Raw genomic sequence first — 18,386 nt, 5'->3', positions numbered from 1 at the left:
GGAAGACTGAATCTGCAATAGGTAAGCAGCTTGGTTTGTAGAAATCAACTGTGGGAGCAATTATTAGGAAATAGAAGACATACAAGACCACTGATAATCTCCCTCGATCTGGGGCTCCACGCAAGATCTCACCCCGTGGGGTCAAAATGATCACAAGAACGGTGAGCAAAATCCCAGAACCACACGGGGGGACCTAGTGAATGACCTGCAGAGAGCTGGGACCAAAGTAACAAAGCCTACCATCAGTAACACACTACGCCGCCAGGGACTCAAATCCTGCAGTGCCAGACGTGTCCCCCTGCTTAAGCCAGTACATGTCCAGGCCCGTCTGAAGTTTGCTAGAGTGCATTTGGATGATCCAGAAGAGGATTGGGAGAATGTCATATGGTCAGATGAAACCAAAAGAGAACTTTTTGGTAAAAACTAAACTCGTCGTGTTTGGAGGACAAAGAATGCTGAGTTGCATCCAAAGAACACCATACCTACTGTGAAGCATGGGGGTGGAAACATCATGCTTTGGGGCTGTTTTTCTGCAAAGGGACCAGGACGACTGATCCGTGTAAAGGAAAGAATGAATGGGGCCATGTATCGTGAGATTTTGAGTGAAAACCTCCTTCCATCAGCAAGGGCATTGAAGATGAAACGTGGCTGGGTCTTTCAGCATGACAATGATCCCAAACACACCGCCCGGGCAACGAAGGAGTGGCTTCGTAAGAAGCATTTCAAGGTCCTGGAGTGGCCTAGCCTGTTTGACCTGATTTGTTAGTTAGCAGCACTGCAGTGACAACAGCCTGGTGCAAGGTTATAGTAACATTACAGTGTAATAATCGTAAAATCAATCAAATACATTTGAAATAACATTTTCTTGGAAACAGATTAGTTTTAAAGGGAGTCTCTTAGTGGCAGTCATCAAAGTGGCAGGGCTTTTAACTGAGCATGAAAGGGTTTATTTTAATGGTGAAGGTCACTTAACACAGCATTGTGTGTATATATCACATGATTAATCCTAGCTGTTGTAAACTACTTTCATCAATACATTAGAGAGGAATTACATTCTCAGACTCAAGCCTATTAAACACTGTTGAATACTGATGCACATTTTTTCATGTCAGGTTTGTTACATTCTAGAAAAGGTTAACAAATATGGCCATATGGAGTTTGAGATATATTCCTCACAAGTTGTGACCTGAACAGACTACTTGACAATTATTGGAAACCTTTCAGAGCAATCACGATACACATGCCAGGGCAGGGTTTTTCCAGGTAATAGGCTATACATCAGCAGTCTTGGCCTAAATACCGAATCTTCCCTTATCATCTGACCAAGAAGTGTTCAGTATCTAGTGGATCTTCCACAATCCTCAGGGGGGTTTCTACTAGATAACACAGCCACAATGTCAAAATTGGCACAAAAAAATTTAAGTCTTAATTTCAGGTTAGGGTTAGGCAGAAGGTTAGCAGTGTGGTTAAGATTAGGATTGATGTTAGGGTTAGGTTTAAAATCAGATTTTAAGAAGAGACATTGTAGAAATGGGTGGGGTTTAGCCATAATTATGACTTTATGTCTGTGTTAACTAGTGACGACAACTCAGGGGAACTTTTCAAACATTTGTCCCAGACACCTGCTCTCTCCGCTAGCAAAATGTTACACTAACCAAACTCCACCACTGTATCTGAGAGGGAGAAGCATTCCTTCCTTAATTACCTCGTACCCCTGCACATCGACTCGGTACTGGTACTCCCTGTATATAGCCTCATTAGTGTTATTCATTATTCACTGTGTATTTATTCCTCGTGTCACTATTTCTATTTTTTTATTTAATTTTGTATCTTTATCTTTAACTCTGCATTGTTGGAAAATGACCTCTAAGAGCATTTCACTGTTAGTCTACACCTGTTGTTTATGAAGAATGTGACAAATTCAAATTGATTTGATTTAAAGAACTAGCAAAATCGATAACAGTAGCTCATACTAAACATTAATTGCTTCCAAAAAGCAAAGTACATGTACTGCTTCTAATTGACAGAGACTTGACTGCACATGAAATGTGCACAGAGCCATAACCAGGGTTTAAGACATTATCACTTTGGCTGCTGTAGGTTCATTCACCTCAGTCTATCTACAAACACATAGGCTATGAGCTATACAATTGTACTGTTAAACGTAGGACATTTTTAGAACTGTATTTTTTGCGTTTTGATTGCATTTTAATGTAGGCCTATAGGGAAGATAGGCCATGTACAGATTGAAACCTATCTTATATTTTAAAGTTCCTAACTTGTTTGATGAGATTAGTACATTTCTTCTCAGGAGACCCCATATGGGGCCCCGACCCCAAGTTTGGGATTTGTCACTAGTTACCACAGCCACAAGGTCAAAATTGGTTCATGAGAGCCAGTTTCATCATAGCGCTTGATGGTTTTTGCGACTGCACTTGAAGAAACGTTCAAAGTTCTTGAAATGTTCCACATTGACTGACCTTCATGTCTTAAAGTAATGACGGACTGTCGTTTCTCTTTGCTTATTTGAGCTGTGCTTGCCATAATATGGACTTGGTCTTTTACCAAATAGGGATATCTTCTGTATACCACCCCTACCTTGTCACAACACAACAGATTGGCTCAAACGCATTAAGAAGGAAAGAAATTCCACAAATTAACTTTTAAGAAGGCACACCTGTTAATTGAAATGCATTCCGACTACCTCATGAAGCTGGTTGAGAGAATGCCAAGAGTTTTCAAAGCTGTCATCAAGGCAAAGGGTGGCTATTTGAAGAATCTAAAAATATATATATATATTTTGATATGTTTAACACTTTTTTGGTTACTACATGATTCCATATGTGTTATTTCATAATTTTGATGTCTTCACTATTATTCTACAATGTAAAAAATAATAAAAATAAAGAAAAACCCTTGAATGAGTAGGTGTGTCCAAACTTTTGACTGGTAGTGTACGTTGGAGGCGGATTATGGTAGATAATTTATCATTAACATTTTCTGGCAACAGCTCTGGTGGACATTTCTGCAGTCAGCATGCCAATAGCACGCTCCCTCAATACTAGAGACATCTGAGGCATTGTGTTGTGTGACAAAACTGCCAATTATAGAGTGGCCTTGTATTGTCCCCAGCAGAAGGTGCACCTGTGTAATGATCTTGCTGTTTAATCAGCTTCTTGATATGCCACACCTGTCAGGTGAATGGATTATCTTGGCAAAGAAGAAATGCTCACTAACAGGGATGTAAACAAATTAGTGCACAAAAGTTGAGAGAAATACGTTTTTTGTGCGTATGGAAAAATTCTGGGATCTGATTTCAGCTCATGAAACATGGGACCAACACTTTACATGTTGCGTTTATATTTGTGTTCAGTATATATACGGTGCCTTCAGAAAGTAAAGTTAGAAGTATTCAGGCCCCTTGACTTTTTCCGTTATAGCCTTGTTCTAAAATTGATTAAATTGCTTTTTCCCCTCATCACTCTACACACAATAGCCCATATTGACAAAGCAAAAACTGCTTTTCAGAATTTTTTGCTAATTTATTAAAAATAAAAAACAGAAATATCACATTTATATAAGTATTCAGACGCTTTACTCAGTACTTTGTTGAATCACCTTGGCAGTGATTACAGCATAGAGTCTTCTTGGGTATGACGCTACAAGCTTGGCACACCTGTATTTGGGGTGTTTCTTCCATTCTTCTCTGCAGATCCTCTCAAGCGCTGTCAGGTTGGATGGGGAGCGTTGCTGCACAGCAATTTCCAGGTCTCTCCAGAGATATTAGATTGGGTTCAAATCCGGGATCTGAATGGGCCACTCAAGGACATTCAGAGACTTGTCCCGAAGCCAGTCCTGCGTTGTCTTGGCTGTGTGCTTAGGGTCGTTGTCCAGTTGGAAGGTGAACCTTCGCCCCAATCTGAGGTCCTGAGCGCTCTGGAGCAGGTTTTTATCAAGGATCTCTCTGTACTTTGCTCCGTTCATCTTTCCCTCGATCCTGACTAGTCTCCCAGTCCCTGCCCCTGAAAAACATCCCCATAGCATGATGCTGCCACCACCATGCTTCACCGTAGGCATGGTGCCAGGTTTCTTCCAGACGTGACGCTTGGCATTCAGGCCAAAGAGTTCAATCTTGGTTTCATCAGACCAGAGAATCTTGTTTCTCATGGTCTGAGAGTCCTTTAGGTGACTTTGGCAAACTCCAAGCGGGCTGTCATGTGCCTTTTACTGAGGAGTGGCTTCTGTCTGGCCACTCTACCATAAAGACCTGATTGGTGGAGTGCTACAGAGATGGTTGTCCTTCTGGAAGGTTCACCCATCTCCACAGAGGAACTCTAGCGCTCTGTCAGAGTGACCATCGGGTTCTTGGTCACCTCCCTGACCAAGGCCCTTCTCCCCCGATTTCTCAGATTGGCCGGGCGGCCAGCTCTAGGAAGAGTCTTGGTGGTTCAAAACTTCTTCCATTTAAGAATGATGGAGGCCACTGTGTTCTTAGGGACCTTCAATGTTGCAGAATTTTTTGTGTGCCCTTCCCAAGATCTGTGCCTGGACACAATCCTGTCTCAAAGCTCTATGGACAATTTGTTCGACCTCATGGCTTGGTTTTTGCTCTGACACGCACTGTCAACTTTGGGACCTTATATAGACAGGTGTGTACCTTTCCAAATCATGTCCAATCAATTGAATTTACCACAGGTGAACTCCAATCAAGTTGTAGAAACATCTCAAAGATAATCAATGAAAATAGGATGCACCTTAGCACAATTTCAAGTCTCATAGCAAAGGGTCTAAATACTTATGTAAATAAGGTATTTCTGTTTTTTATTTTTAATACATTTGCAAAAGTTTCTAAAAACATGTTTTCGCTTTGTCATTATGGGGTATTGTGTGTAGATTGCTGGATAATTTGTATTTATTTAATCAATTTTAGAATATGGCTGTAATGTAACAAAATGTGAAAAAAGTCAAGGGGTCTGAATACTTTCCGAAGGCAGTGTATAGTACACAATAAAGTAAATTACCGGTCAACATCTAAATATTGCTCCCAGCGTTGATCAAAGCTCAGAAAGCTTATATTATTGATCTGACTGAGTTGTAATTGCGCCTGCCTCTTTGCGAAGTAATGGAATCATGAACAGCGGTTTGATCGTTATGTTAGCCTGTGTAGGCTACTAAGTTCACATTATAACTTTGCTTTACAGAGAGAAGGCTACTGAGACAGACAATGACGTGGCACTCAGTGGTGAGGCTGAGGCAGGTTGCAATGCATGCAGGAGGAAGCAGTGGAGATGAAACAGAGAGAGAAAGGAAGCAAGCAGAGAGAGAGGTTCGTACAGTGGTTACCAAACTTGGGTCGTCACGAGTTATCATTGCCACAAAGTCATAATTATTGCTAAAACCTGCCTATTTCTACAATATCGCTTCTTAAAATCTGATTTTAAACCTAACCCTAAACCTTAACCCTCACCTTAACCACACTGTTAACCTTATGCCTAACCCTAACCTTAAATGAAGACCAATATTTTTTTTTGCCAATATTGACTTTGTGGATGTGGTAACTAGTGACAACCCCAAACTTGGGGTCGTGGCCCCATGTGGGGTCTCCTCAGAAAATCTGTACTAATCTTATCAAACAAGTGAGGAACTTAAAACAAAGAAGATGTTTAAATGTTTCATGGCTTATCTTACCTATAGGCCTACATTAAAATGCAATCAAAATGCAAACAATACCGTTTTAAAAATGTCATACGTTTTTGTTTATATCGGTAGTCGATCGCCCACTGGAGTTTATAGTTTATCCATTACCCATCTTTTTTTTTTTTACCACTACATCACTGATATTAATACAGAATCGTAAGTATTCGAATAATTGATGTGAACGTGATAATACAATCATCTGTGTGCTCCATTGATGTCTGTTTGTGCGGAGCTTGATTAGTAATGCCTAGGAATACAAACGTGAATGCTATGTAATTTAAGAAAAGAGACATCTATTTAAAGAGTTGGTGATTTTATGCAATTCATCATTACAACTGACTGAACAGTCGCTGATGCTACGTGTCAGTGTGTATTCATCCCCCTTGGCGTTTTTCCTATTTTGCTGCATTATTTTGCTGCAACCTGTAATTGAAATGTTTTTTTTATTTGGATTTCATGTCATGGACATACACATAATAGTCCAAACTGGTGAAGTGAAATGAAAAAAGTAACTTGTTTCAAAAAAGTATAAAAAATGAATAACGGAAAAGTGGTGCATGCATATGTATTCACCCCCTTTGCTATGAAGCCCCTAAATAAGATCTGGTGCAACCAATTACCTTTAGAAGTCACATAATTAGTTAAATAAAGTCCATCTGTATGCAATCTAAGTGTCACATGATCTGTCACATGATCTCAGTATATATACACCTGTTCTGAAAGGCCCCAGAGTCTGCAACACCACTAAGCAAGGGGCACCACCATGCAAGCGGCACCATAAAGACCAAGGAGCTCTCCTAACAGGTCAGGGACAAAGTTGTGGAGAAGTACAGATCAGGGTTGGGTTATAAAAAAATATCTGAAACTTTGAACATCCCACGGAGCACCATTAAATCCATTATTTAAAAATGGAAAGAATATGGCACCACAACAAACCTGCCAAGAGAGGGCCGCCCACCAAAACCCACAGACCAGGCAAGGAGGGCTTTAATCAGATAGGCAACAAAGAGACCAAAGATAAACCTGAAGGAGCTGCAAAGCTCCACATCGGAGATTGGAGTACCTGTCCATAGGACCACTTTAAGCTGTACAGTCCACAGAGCTGGGCTTTACGGAAGAGTGGCCAGAAAAAAGCCATTGCTTAAAGAAAAAAATAAGCAAACACGTTTGGTGTTCGCCAAAAGGCATGTGGGAGACTCCCCAAACACATGGAAGAAGGTACTCTGGTCAGATTAGACTAAAATTGAGCTTTTTGGTCATCAAGGAAAACGCTATGTCTGGCGCAAACCCAACACCTCTCATCACCCCGAGAACACCATCCCCACAGTGAAGCATGGTGGTGGCAGCATCATGCTGTGGGGATGTTTTTCATCAGCAGGAACTGGGAAACTGGTCAGAATTGAAGGAATGATGGATGGCGCTAAATACAGGGAAATTCTTGAGGGAAACCTGTTTCAGTCTTCCAGAGATTTGAGACAAATGGACGGAGGTTCACCTTCCAGCAGGACAATGACCCTAAGCCTACTGCTAAAGCAACACTCGAGTGGTTTAAGGGGAAACATTTAAATATCTTGAAATGTCTTAGTCAAAGCCCAGACCTCAATCCAATTGAGAATATGTGGTATGACTTAAAGATTGCTATACACCAGCGGAACCCATTCAACTTGAAGGAGCTGGAGCAGTTTTGCCTTGAAGAATGGGAAAAATCCCAGTGGCTAGATGTGCCAAGCTTATAGAGACATACCCCAAGAGACTTGCAGCTGTAATTGCTGCAAAAGGTGGCTCTACAAAGTATTGGCTTTGGGGGGGTGAATAGTTATTCACGCTCAAGTTTTCTGTTTTCTTGTCTTATTCCTTGTTTGTTTCACAAAAAAATATATTTAGCATCTTCAAAGTGGTAGGCATGTTGTGTAAATCAAATGATACAAACCCCCAAAAAGGCAACAAAATAGGAAAAATGCCAAGGAGGGTGAATACTTTCGCAAGCCACTGTATTTCCCCCCTTTCAGGGGTATAACATTATAATTGTATAGCTAATAGGCTATGTGTTTGTAGATCGACTGAGGTGAATGAACCTACAGCAGCCAAGGTGATAATGGCTAGGGTCATTTTTGCTTGTTTTTGTTGTCCTCCAAATAGCATTGAAAAGTTTTTAAATTTGTATTTGTATTTATTAGGGATCCCCATTAGTTTCTGCCAAGGCAGCAGCTACTCTTCCTGGGGTCCAAACACATTAAGGCACTTACATTACATATAAAACAAAGATAAAACAGTACATCATATAACAGTATTACACTACTACATATCTACAATACAAAATGTATAATACCACCATACAACAATATTACAATGTACGTGTGTGTCGAGTGGGAGTGCAAGCACTTGTGTGTGTGTCTCTTCACAGTCCCACGCTGTTCCATAAGGTGTATTTTTACTTGCTTTTTAAATCTGATTTTACTGCTTGCATCAGTTACCTGATGTGTTATAGAGTTCCATGTAGTCATGGCTCTATGTAGTACTGGACTTGGGGATTGTGAAGAGACCTCTGATGGAATGTCTTGTGGGGTAAGCATGGGTGTCCGAGCTGTGTGCTAGTAGTTTAAACAGACAGCTCGGTACATTCAGCTTGTCAACACTTCTTACAAAAACAAGTAGTGATGAAGTCAGTCTCTCCTCCACTTTTAGCCATGAGAGATTGACATGCATATCATTCATGTTAGCTCCCCCGTGTACTTTTAAGGGCCAGCCGTGCTGCCCTGTTCTGAGCCAATTGTAATTTTCCTAAGTCCCTCTTTGTGGCACCTGACCACAATACTGAACAGTAGTCCAGGTGCGACAAAACTAGGGCCTGTAGGACCTGCCTTGTTGATAGTGTTGTTAAGAAGACAGAGCAGCGCTTTATTATGGACAGACTTCTCCCCATCTTAGCTACTGTTGTATAAATATGTTTTGACCATGACAGTTTACCATCCAGGGTTACTCCAAGCAGTTTAGTCACCTCAACTTGCTCAATTTCCACATTATTCATTACAAGATTTAGTTGAGGTTTAGGGTTTAGTGAATGATTTGTCCCAAATTCAATGCTTTTAGTTTTGGAAATATTTAGGACTATCTTATTCCCTGCCACCCATTCTGAAACTAACTGCAGCTCATTGTTAAGTGGTGCAGTCATTTCAGTCGCTGTAGTAGTTGACGTGTATAGTGTTGAGTCATCCGCATACATAGACACACTTGATTGGTAGGCTATTGGTCGGCTATTTGAGCCAGTAAAGGGGGCGTTACTATTCTTGGGTAGCGGAATGCCTTTTGCTTCCCTCCAGGCCTAAGGGCACACACTTTCTAGTAGGCTTGAATTGAAGATATGGCAAATCGGAGTGGCAATATCGTCCGCTATTTTCCTCAGTAATTTTCCATCCAGATTGTCAGATCCCAAAATGTTGTTTAGGGTGCTCCAAAGCTTTTTACTATCATTCTTTATATAAATTGTTTTTGTATCATAGTATAGTTTTTTATTTTTATTTATTTAGTTTAGTCACATGATTTCTCAATTTGCAGTACGTTTGCCAAATCGGTTGTGCTGCCAGACTTATTTGCCATACCTTTTGCCTCATCCCTCTCAACCATACAATTATTCAATTCCTCATAAATCCAAGGGGATTTACCAGTTTTTACAGTCATTTTCTTAATGGGTGCATGCTTATTAATAACTGGAATAAGCAATTTCATAAATGTGTCAAGTGCAGAGTCTGGTTGCTCCTCATTACACACCACAGACCATCAAATATTCTTTACATCATCAACATAAGAATCACTACAAAACTTATTGTATGACCTCTTATACACTATATTAGGCCCAGCCTTTGGCTACTACATCCTATGGATTTGGATACTGCTTTAAAGCAAAATTCTGCAGCATTAGTAAAGACGTGATCAATACATGTTGATGATTTAATTCCTGTGTTGTTTGTAACTACCCTGGTATGTTGACTGACAACCTGAACCAGGTTGCAGGCACTGGTTACAGTTTGAATTTTTTATCTTGAGTGGGCAGCTTGATGAAAGCCAGTCAATATTTAAATTACCCAGAAAATATACTTCTTGCTGATATCATATACATTATCAATTTCACACATATTATCCAGATACTGACTGTTAGCACTTGGTGGTCTATAGCAGCTTCCCACAAGAATGGGCTTTAGGTGAGGTGGACCCACAGCCATATTACTTCAACAGTATTTAACATGAGATCCTCTCTAAGCTTTACAGGAACGTGGTTCTGAATATACACAGCAACACCGCCCCTGTTGGCATTTCTGTCTTTTCGGTAGATGTTATAACCATGTATTGCTACCACTGTTTCATCAAAGGTATTATCTAAGTGAGTTTCGGAGATAGTCAGAATATGAATGTAATCTGTTACAAGCAAGTTATTGACTTCATGTACCTTGTTTCTTAGGCTACATATGTTACTATGGGCTATTTTTAGCACTTTTCTGGGTTGCTTGATTGTTTTTAATGCTTTACTGGGTAGCTTATCAGAAGTAGACTTGCTCATGTTATTTATATTGGAGCTGATAGTGCGTGTTGAGCTGCACACAGTGGCCTTTCTACTAGCCTCAGTGCTAACAGTGTAACTGTCACACCCTGATCTTTTTCACCTGTCTTGTACTTGTCTCCACCCCTTACTCATTCAAGGGTTTTTCTTTATTTTTACTGTTTCCTACATTGTAGAATAATAGTGAAGACATCCAAACTATGAAATAACACATATGGAATAATGTAATAACCCAAAAAGTGGTAAGCAAATTAAAATATATTATATATTTGAGATTCTTCAAATATCCACCCCTTGCCTTGATGACAGCTTTGCACACTCTTGGCATTCTCTCAACCAGCTTCATGAGGTAGTCACCTGGAATGCATTTCAATTAACAGGTGTGCCTTCTTAAAAGTTAATTTGTGGAATTTCTTTCCTTCTTAATGCGTTTGAGCCAATCAGTTGTGTTGTGACAAGGTAGGGGGGGGGGGGGGGGGGGTATACAGAAGATAGCCCTATTTGGTAAAAGACCAAGTCCATATTATGTCAAGAACAGCTCAAATAAGCAAAGAGAAACGACAGTCCATCATTACTTTAAGACTTGAAGAACTTTGAAAGTTTCTTCAAGTGAAGTCGCAAAAACCATCAAGCGCTATGCTGAAACAGGCTTTCATGAAGACCGCCACAGGAATGGAAGACCCAGAGTTACCTTTGCTGCAGAGGATAAGTTCATTAGAGTTACCAGCGTCAGAAATTGCAGCCCAAATAAATGCTTCACAGAGTTCAAGTAACAGACACATCTCAACATCAACTGTTCAGAGGAGACTGTGTGAATCAGGCCTTCGTGGTCGAATTGCTGCAAAGAAACCACTACTAAACGACACCAATAAGAAGAAGAGACTTGCTTGGGCCAAGAAACACAAGCAATGAACATTAGACAAGTGGAAATGTGTCCTTTGGTCTGGAGTCCAAATTGGAGATTGTGAGATGCGGTGTGGGTGAATGGATGATCTCTGCATGTGTGGTTCCCACCGTAAATCATGGAGGAGGAGGTGTTATGGTGTGGTGGTGCTTTGCTGGTGACACTGTCTGTGGTTTATTTAGAATTCAAGGCACACTTAACCAGCATGGCTACCACAGCATTCTGCAGTGATGTGCCATCTCATCTGGTTTGGGCTTAGTGGTACTATCATTTGTTTTTCAATAGGACAATGACCCAACACACCTCCAGGCTATGTAAGAGAGAATGCCATGAGTGTGCAAAGCTGTCATCAAGGCAAAGGGTGGCTATTTGAAGAATCTCAAATATAAAATATATTTTGATTTGTTTAACACTTTTTGGGTTACTACAGGATTCCATGTGTGTTATTTCATAGTTTGGATGTCTTCACTATTATTCTACAATGTAGAAAATAGTAAAAACAAAGAAAAACCCTTGGATGAGTAGGTGTTCTAAAACTGTTGACCGGTAGTGTAGGTAGGGAACCCCCCATACCTACCTCACTAAAACTCAAACCCTGGTTACGGCCCTGGATGGTGAATATTGCTTGTCCGCCTGCGGCTAACTCTAGCAGGCTTGTAACTGCACGTGCATGTTGCACGTGGCTAGTCACATGCCGAACTCTTCATTGAGACAATGCTGAAACATCAATCCATGGATCAGTGCCACATTTTCATTTGTGTCGAAATCAATGAAGGGCCGTCTTTAGAAGTGCCTTCTTTCTTTTATTACTTTGGAGTGCTTGGCTGTGCTTATCCATGCACGAGCACCTTTTTCCCCACTGCTATCGATAAAATAATTGTATTAAGTCATACAAAAGTTTTACTGTGCTTGAAGTATCAAATGCATTTGTCATTACTAAATGTGTAATGTGATGCGTATGACAATTTTTTAACACACAAAAACACATTTGATTCATAAAATATTTAATCAGTTGTCTTCCTCAAATGAAGTGGATTAATCTTTGCGAGAGGGAAATAATCTGGTTCATCAACTCAGGGCTCAGACACTTCATTCAGGATAAATGTAGTTAGCCCTGATTTAGCCTGCCCAGGAACAGGTTAGTTCTGAAGGATTCGTTGCCATAGAAATTTACCTGGCTAAAAGGTGAGTCATTTTCCTAGTACAGATTATCCCGAGTTGAATAAAAAAAATAGTTCCCTCGTTATGTCGAGATAATGACTTAAGAATCTCATGATCAGGACATAACAAAATATGTTTTGCCTAGATCACGAGATAATCAAAAGTACCATGCATCATGTGGTCCTCTGTAGCTCAGCTGGTAGAGCACGGCGCTTGTAACGCCAAGGTAGTGGGTTCGATCCCCGGGACCACCCATATACAAAAAAGTATGCACGCATGACTGTAAATCGCTTTGGATAAAAGCGTCTGCTAAATGGCTTATTATTATTATTATCATCCATTCATTTGTTCAGATGCATGATAACCACTTAATCAAGCAGCCCTATGGCTGCGTTAATCGCAATGCGGGGCATTTAAGGCCTGAATGATGCCTGACAGGCAGCCCGTCTCCCAGGCTGCGTGCTGCCCCCAAGACCACAGACAATCGCATGTAAGGAACAACACAGCTAACTTTGCTAGTCTTGTGAGCTAGCTAGTTAGCTACGTAGTGTTGTTAGCTAGTTAGCAAGCTAGCTTGTTATCTATGCTGGTTGTTAGCTTGCATAACTGATATGTGAATAATTATAAAGGACACTTCACCATTCCCACCACCCTCTTTCTGGGTGTACCTGCAGATGGGTTCTTTGAAAAGCCAAACAAAGACATGGAAGTCAAGTCTGAAGATACAGTAAACAGTTACCGGATAGTCTGGATTTTCTATCAACAAACTGTCTGTTGATAAGCAACTGCTTGCTAAGATTACGGTTAAGGTTAGGGCTAGGGTTAGGGTTAAGTTTAGGGTTATGATAAGGGTTAAGGTTAGGGTTAGTAGATAGTTAGTTGAAATATTACAGATAGTCTGTAGAACATCTACAGATGGACTATACAAATAAAGTACTACCCAGTTACCATAAATAGCCTTACTTGCCCAGGCATGGCAATCTAGCTTTACCTCCTGCACACTACCAACACCAGTCCTTTAATCGGTATGCCATGCTCTTTCCGGGTGTGGTTGCATGGGTGGTTGCGTGCCAGTGTGTAGGTGTAGCTACAGAAGGGTTGCTGAAAAGCCAAACAAAGGCATCTAAAACCTGAAAATCAAATTGGTCTGTTATTGTTTTGTTTGGAATTTGTTATGATTCTTAACATTCAAACATGTCTGCTGCTTATTAATTTGAGGTAGTGAGTTTGATGAATGATTTAGTGGTGAAGGAAGTTCTTGAACAGAGGGGTTTAAAGTGGAGGTGATGGCATTGTGTTTCACCAAGATCATGCAACATGATCTCATCAACGGAGGTCTTGAGCTTCACGTTACGTTTCTAACAGAACAATAGTATCAGCACCATATCACAGTGTTTATGGATCTCCCATTTCTGCATGTCCATCCAATGTGATTATATGCCTTAGTGCAATAATTAATCTGTAATAGTGGAGTTTGCATACACCAAACTGAGTTTAATATCAGCAAATGTACATATGTTCAAAATGCATGCATATCAGTTGTGTCTAGACAATGACTCCTAAATGGATTCCATTGTTGAGCATTGGTATTCAGAATGGCTGTCCTAAATCTGACTGTAGAGGCCTCTGCTCTTTTCTAATCCACTCTACTTTCTCTGTCTATTGGCATCTTGTCATTCAGTAGGCCTGTGATCATAAATCAATCCTGTTGGCTCTTTCACACATTATCTGGTGCCAAGACATGCGGGCAGGTGTAATAAGGCAGGTGATAAAGCCAAGGTGTATCTGTCGCATCTGGCTTCCTTAATCAGCCAATGGAGAACAATGAGCTCTGATTATCATCAAACAGCTGAGTGATTGGTTACTTGGTAACCCTTGGCTTTGATTGAGTGAGGGCAAATTATAACCCATCATTTTGAGATAACATTTTAAAAAAACATTATTGAGATTGTTGAAATATCAACCTCACCCTCAGTTTCATTGAGATATTTAATCATTAAATTCTCGACCTGAGAGCTTAATTATCACACCTCTCACCCTTTCTGTCACCCGCTTTGTATGCTTAACCTGTGTCAGTGAGAGTCTGCATCCCTGAGCACTATCCTAAGAATGTAGTTTTATGTGTGAGATCACAATTTATCTATCTCATGATCATGGCAAAACAAAAGTTGTTTTGTCGAGATCACAAGATAATTTTCTGGTGATCACGACATAACAAAAGTTGTTTTGTCGAGATCACAAGATAATTTTCTGGTGATGACGACATAACAAAAGTTGTTTTGTCGAGATCACAATAACATTTTCTGGTGATCACAACATAACAAAAGTTGTTTTGTCAAGATCACGAGATAATCAAAAGTACTATGCATCATCCATGCATTTGTTCAGATGCACGATAACCACTTAATCAAGTATTCAGACCCTTTGTTGAAGCACCTTTGGCAGCAAGTACAGCCACGAGTCTTCTTGGGTATGAAGCTACAAGCTTTGCACACCTGTATTTGGGGACTTTATCCCATTCTTCTTTGCAGATTCTCTCAAGCTCTGTCAGGTTAGATGGGGAGCGTCGCTGCACAGCTATTTTCAGGTCTCTCCAGAGATGTTAGATCGGGTTCAAGTCCAGGCTCTGGCTGGGCCACTCAAGGACATTCAGAGACTCATCCTGAAGCCACTCCTGCGTTGTCTTGGCTGTGTGCTTAGGGTCGTTGTCCTGTTGAAAGGTGAACCGTCGCCCCAGTCTGAGGTCCTGAGCACTCTGGAGCAGGTTTTCATCAAGGATCTCGCTGTACTTTTCTCTGTTAATCTTTCCCTCGATCCTGATTAGTCTCTCAATGCCTGCCACTTGGTTTTTGCTCTGACATGCCCTGTCAACTGTAGCACCTTATATAGACAGGTGTGTGCCTTTACAAATCATGTCAAATCAATTGAATTTACCACAGGTGGACTCCAATCAAGTTGTAGAAACATCTCAAGGATGATCAATGGAAACAGGAAGCACCTGAGCTCAATTTTCGAGTCTCATAGCAAAGGGTCTGAATACTTATGTAAATTAGGTATTTCTGTTTTTTATTTTTAATACATTTGCAAACATTTATAAAAACCTGTTTTCGCTTTGTCATTATGGGGTATTGGGTGTAGATTGATGAGGGAAAAAATTAATTCAATCCATTTTAGAATAAGGCTGTAACGTAACAAAATGTGGAAAAGGGGAAGGGGTCTGAATACTTTCCAAATGCACTTTACATAATGCACTGACTGCTAATCTACCTGCAAGGAGCTTTACCTATGAAACAGCCTACAAGGTAGGATCCTGATTTATCAGCCTCTGAAACTACTATTGAATCTGATCAGGCTCTGAGGCTGAAATGTAATCTGATCAGCCTGTCAGGAATGGAGCTCACCCCCTCTGTAAATGTAAATATTATCCATAAAATATGAAGTGTCCCTCACAATTATACACATAACAGTTATGCAATCTAACAACCAGCATACAGTGGGGAAAAAAAGTATTTAGTCAGCCACCAATTGTGCAAGTTCTCCCACTTAAAAAGATGAGAGAGGCCTGTAATTTTCATCATAGGTACACATCAACTATGACAGACAGAATGAGAATTTTTTTTCCAGAAAATCACATTGTAGGATTTTTAATTAATTGATTTGCAAATTATGGTGGAAAATAAGTATTTGGTCAATAACAAAAGTTTCTCAATACTTTGTTATATACCCTTTGTTGGCAATGACACAGGTCAAACGTTTTCTGTAAGTCTTCACAAGGTTTTCACACACTGTTGCTGGTATTTTGGCCCATTTCTCCATGCAGATCTCCTCTAGAGCAGTGATGTTTTGGGGCTGTCGCTGGGCAACACGGACTTTCAACTCCCTCCAAAGATTTTCTATGGGGTTGAGATCTGGAGACTGGCTAGGCCACTCCAGGACCTTGAAATGCTTCTTACGAAGCCACTCCTTCGTTGCACGGGCGGTGTGTTTGGGATCATTGTCATGCTGAAAGACCCAGCCACGTTTCGTCTTCAATGCCCTTGCTGATGGAAGGAGGTTTTCACTCAAAATCTCACGATACATGGCCCCATTCATTCTTTCCTTTACACGGATCAGTCGTCCTGGTCCCTTTGCAGAAAAACAGCTCCAAAGCATGATGTTTCCACCCCCATGCTTCACAGTAGGTATGGTGTTCTTTGGATGCAACTCAGCATTCTTTGTCCTCCAAACACGACGAGTTGAGTTTTTACCAAAAAGTTCTATTTTGGTTTCATCTGACCATATGACATTCTCCCAATCCTCTTCTGGATCATCCAAATGCACTCTAGCAAACTTCAGACGGGCCTGGACATGTACTGGCTTAAGCAGGGGGACACGTCTGGCAATGCAGGATTTGAGTCCCTGGCGGAGTAGTGTGTTACTGATGGTAGGCTTTGTTACTTTGGTCCCAGCTCTCTGCAGGTCATTCACTAGGTCCCCCCGTGTGGTTCTGGGATTTTGCTCACCGTTCTTGTGATCATTTTGACCCCACTGGGTGAGATCTTGCGTGGAGCCCCAGATCGAGGGAGATTATCAGTGGTCTTGTATGTCTTCCATTTCCTAATAATAGCTCCCACAGTTGATTTCTTCAAACCAAGCTGCTTACCTATTGCAGATTCAGTCTTCCCAGCCTGGTGCAGGTCTACAATTTTGTTTCTGGTGTCCTTTGACAGCTCTTTGGTCTTGGCCATAGTGGAGTTTGGAGTGTGACTGTTTGAGGTTGTGGACAGGTGTATTTTATACTGATAACAAGTTCAAACAGGTGCCATTAATACAGGTAACGAGTGGAGAACAGAGGAGCCTCTTAAAGAAGAAGTTACAGGTCTGTGAGAGCCAGAAATCTTGCTTGTTTGTAGTTGACCAAATACTTATTTTCCACCATAATTTGCAAATAAATTCATAAAAAATCCTACAATGTGATTTTCTGGATTTTTTTCTTCTCATTTTGTCTGCCATAGTTGACGTGTACCTATGATGAAAATTACAGGCCTCTCTCATCTTTTTAAGTGGGAGAACTTGCACAATTGGTGGCTGACTAAATACTTTTTTCCCCCACTGTATATAACAAGCTAGCTAGCTAGCTAGCTAACAAGTAGCCAAGTTGCAGTGCCTTCAGAAAGTATTCACACCCTTGACCTTTTCCAAATGTTGTTGTGTTACAGCCTGAATTTAAAATGGATTCAATTGAGATTTTTTGTCACTGGCCTACACACATTATCCCATAATGTCAAAGTGGAATTATGTTTTTCGAAATTGTTACAAATTAATTAAAAATGAAAAGCTGAAATGTCTTGAGTCAATAAGTATTCAACCCTTTTTGTTATGGCAAGCCTAAATAAGTTCAGGAGTAAAAATGTGCTTAACAAGTCATATAATAAGTTGCATGGACTCTGTGTGCAAGAACAGTATTTTTTTGTTGTTGTAATTTTACCCCCTTTTTCTCCCCAATTTCGTGATATTCAATTGCGATCCAATTACGATCTTGTCTCATCGCTGCAACTCCCCAACGGGCTCGGGAGAGGCGAAGGTCAAGTCATGCGTCCTCCGAAACATGACCCGCCAAGCCACGCTTCTTAACACCCGCTCACTTAACCGAAGCCAGCTGCACCAATGTGTCGAAGGAAACACTGTTCAACTGACGATCAGAGTCAGCCTGAAGGCGCCCGGCCCACCACAAGGAGTCGCTAGAGCGCGATGAGTCAAGTAAAGCCCCCCCGGTCAAACCCTCCCCTAACCCGGACGACGCTGGGCCAATTTTGCGGCGCCCTATGGGACTCCCGGTCAACCCCAGGCTGTAGTGACGCCGCAACACTGCGATGCAGTGCTTTAGACCGCTGCGCCACTCGGGAGACGGCAATAACTGTTTTTAACATGATTATTGAATGACTACTTAATCTATGTATCCCACACATACAATTATCTGTAAGGTCCCTCAGTCGACTAGTGAATTTCAAACAAAGATTCAACCACAAAGACTAGGGAGGTTTTCCAATGCCTCACAAAGAAAGGCACCTATTGGTAGATAAAAAATAT

At 40.9% G+C, this 18,386-nt stretch overlaps 1 protein-coding gene across 1 annotated transcript in view; it reads right to left on the bottom strand.

The window, feature by feature from the left end:
- Positions 1 to 18,386, bottom strand: part of LOC311142944 (long-chain-fatty-acid--CoA ligase 6-like) — a 129,338-nt gene that overhangs the window by 89,169 nt on the left and 21,783 nt on the right. The gene's annotated exons all lie outside the window — the stretch shown is intronic.

This window comes from Coregonus lavaretus (assembly GCF_964263955.1).
Source record: "Coregonus lavaretus genome assembly, chromosome: 15".
Taxonomy (NCBI): Eukaryota; Metazoa; Chordata; class Actinopteri; order Salmoniformes; family Salmonidae; genus Coregonus; species Coregonus lavaretus.
This window is presented reverse-complemented; position numbering and strand designations above follow the sequence as displayed.